Genomic DNA, 3,301 nt, shown 5'->3' on the forward strand with positions numbered 1-3,301 from the left:
AGAGCTAGAGTAAATCCCTTACCCCGGCACCACAAGTGCGGGTCCCACCGCTGCCTTGGGCTGACGGGCCGTGCCCCGGGCACCGAGTCCCTGAACCGCCTCCTCTCTCCTGAGCCCCAAGCACCCAGAAAGCCCAAACGGGCTTTGCCCAGCGTCTGGCCGAGAGCCTGCTGCAGACGGGTGTAGAGCTGTTCATGGCTTTTGTGCTATACCGGGCATTTTGCTATGGTTACAAGGGGGCCCCTGGGCGGGATGGGGCGGGGGGAACCGTAAGAGAGTGATGTTCCGATTTTGTAGGCCCTAAAAATTGGATCCTCAGTTAATCTTGGAGAGCCCGAGATCCCGGGAAGTCAAGGGGTGCGGTGGAGGTGCGGTGCAGTGCGGTACAGTGAGGAAGAGGAGCTGCAGGGTGGAGCAGAGCGAGCAGCGCCCGGCGGGCAGGTATGTAGGATGTGGGGGCAGCCCCGGCGCCCCCTTCTGCGGAGCGCTGGGGTGAAACAGCACCGGCAAGGAGAGTACACCGGTCCCTGTGCCGAAGAAGGCAAAATAGAAGGGATGGGAGGTGGGAGCTTTTTCTCTCGAGTTACCGAAAAACTGCAAACCAGATACATGTGTCATTTGCCAAAGATTACGTTTGTAAGAGGCTAAAGAGCTACAACACCATGAAAATATTCCAGCCACAGTTTTTGGGAGTCAAAGAGCAGCTACAAGTCTTCTTCAAGCACTATTTGGGTTTGTGGGGTTTGTTTTGGTTTTTTCTTCTCCAGGTCTTTTTCTTGCCCTGTATTTTATTCCCCTAATCTTTAATTCAGTGTGATAACTCCGGCAAAAGCACTGTGTTGCCCAAGAATATTTTAACAGTAAACACAAAAGAATATAAAATTACGTATTTAAACCTCGAGAACAGTCCAAGGTTTTTAACTTGTCCATTTTCTCCCTGCATTTCATTATTTCCGTCTGCATAACTCTGTGGATAATTCTTAAGGGATATTTAATTTTCGGTTTGATTCCTGAATCAGGGAAAGCTTTTATTACACAGGGGCACCTATTACCTAGGCAGGTGTGACGGCTCTCTTATGCAGACTGACATATAAAATAATAGTGACATTTAGGATCTAAGAAACCACACGTCTTAACGTTAAAGTTGGCAGCGAGTGTAAAAATATTCCGTTCTGAAAAATTCTGGCAGTGGCAGCTGAACACGCCAAGACTGGTGGATGCTCTAACACTCTCGATACAGGCTCTCTGTGGATGGTATTCCACAGCTACAGGAATAAATAAATAAAATCTCCAGCTTTTAACTAAGGCGATTTAATTCAGACCTCTCCACCCAGCGTAGCCGCCGTGGGAGATGTATACTCCAGTGTTTACTCGGATCCCTTTCTGCCACTATTCTATCTTGCCTTTCCCTTACGGCACCAGCGAAGCTTTCTGGTCCCCGCAGCCATGTTTCCCGGTTCCACGTTCTCTGCCCAACCTCCGCCCGTCCAAGAAACTTCTGAAAGTTCATCGGAAGGGGAACTCTCTACACCTCGGTGGTTAATGCCACTGTTTTAACGCTACCTCTCCCCGGGCTGCGCAGGCTTCTCCAAGGTACACAGTGCCCCGCTGGTTGTTCTTTATGGTACAGTGCAGCTTCTCAAAAGATCATCGGACGGAGAAATTTAGCTCTTGTTGAAACATTTAAACAACTGAGCAATTAGTTCTGAATGGGGGTGGGAGGAGGGAAGACTAGAGAGCTTAAAGGCGGGAGGGGGGGGGGAGTGGGGAGGTGGTGGTGGTGGTGGTGGGATACAACACAACTAGCCCGAAAACAACAGGGGTGGGGATACATGGGAGGGGGACATAAAATGTTTGTATTTAAAGGGTGCTTTCAAGGTCTTCGGCACAATATGTGCTGATCTCCTTAAAGGGGCACAGAGTGCCAATAACCATTAGTCATCCAGCAGAGACTTTTCATTACAGATCTATCTTTAGAGGGAGTTCCCCGAAGTCTCCGGAGGGAACATAGCTGCGGATTTCAAACCCGGTCCGGTTCCAGTCGCACAATGCCTGCTGCAAGAGAAAGGGGAGATAACTCACCAGAGTTTCAGGAATGCGCAGGTAGCCCAAAGGTCTCAGCGGTGCTCCTTTCCTCTGCGGAATATTATCTTGCATCGAGGCAGTTCCCAGTCTATATTTGACGTTACCATTTATGCTATCTCGAACACGAGACTCTCCCATAGACATTTTTTTCCAGGGTTTTCAAGAAAATTTCTCGATGCCACAATGTTATGATGGAAGGATGCTGAAATGACAGGCCTCGTAGACGCTTGTCTTAATCATCGGCTTCTTAATTTAGTTTTAGTGCTGTGGTTTGTATGTGTGTGCGTGTGTGTCTGCGCGTGTGTGCGCACAAGAGAAGTCTCTGACAACCTGCAGCTTCCTAATGACTGACGAGGCAGGGCTGCTGCAGCAAAGTAACACTTCCCTGGTGTGAAGACCTCTTACTGGGAAGTTTAGTTCACTACTGTTCTCGCAATCCTAATCGTATAACCTGTAACCAAAGCCCAAGGAAGAAAGATACAGCATGCTAAATAGACTAACTTCTAATCACCAAACGTTAGCACCACTACCAGCTGTTGCTGATTAATTGGAAGTTGGCTGTAGATGGACATCTAAACTTAGATCCACAAATGCGACTAGAAGGGTGGACCGCTGAATGCTTCTTCCTCTCCCTCTTTGCCTCCATTCATCCACCCACCTTCAGTCCCATTCACCCCTCTTCAGAATGTTTGACTACCTCCTTCTCTTTGTTCGCGCACCGCTCAGTCCCCATTCGCCGTGCCTTGGCAGCAGGGTATCAGTGTCTGCTGGATAGCCCTTACCTTAATTCCCCAGGTAACCTGGACTAACTAAGGTAGGCTTAGAGTCAACGGGGAATAGACTTATACATGCATACATGCAGACGTTTACTCTACCGAATGTGATATTACTGACTGCTAAACCGAAGTGTCCCGACTAGTTTAATGGAAGCATGATGCCATCGAAGCGTGGTTATTAAATACCCTTTCTTCATGGCTGAAAAAAACCTCATTCATTTCTTAAGCTGTCAGTACATTTTAACCCCTTGAAAGAACCTGAGAGTACAGAGCCGCTACACCCCTGGGAAGGGGAATTGAAGGCTGGAGCTGGAGGAAGATGGGGGGCATGCTGTGCCCATTGAGCTTACAGGAGAAAGAGTCTGATTTTCCACTGACTTTTAATTTAAAATAATAATAATTAAAAAAATACGAGGGAGAAAAATGTGCGGTTGAAATTC

General features: G+C 48.1%; 1 long non-coding RNA gene across 1 annotated transcript; it reads left to right on the forward strand.

Moving 5' to 3' along the window:
• Positions 1-398: 398 nt before the first annotated feature.
• Positions 399-3,055, forward strand: LOC134164023 (uncharacterized). Its single transcript, XR_009964966.1, has 2 exons — positions 399-1,593; positions 1,966-3,055. It is a non-coding gene; the product is annotated as an uncharacterized LOC134164023 (long non-coding RNA).
• The last annotated feature ends 246 nt before the right edge of the window (positions 3,056-3,301 follow it).

This window comes from Pezoporus occidentalis, unplaced genomic scaffold (genome assembly GCF_034315485.1).
Source record: "Pezoporus occidentalis ecotype Australia unplaced genomic scaffold, CSIRO_AGI_Poc_V1 ctg21, whole genome shotgun sequence".
Classification (NCBI taxonomy): domain Eukaryota; kingdom Metazoa; phylum Chordata; class Aves; order Psittaciformes; family Psittacidae; genus Pezoporus; species Pezoporus occidentalis.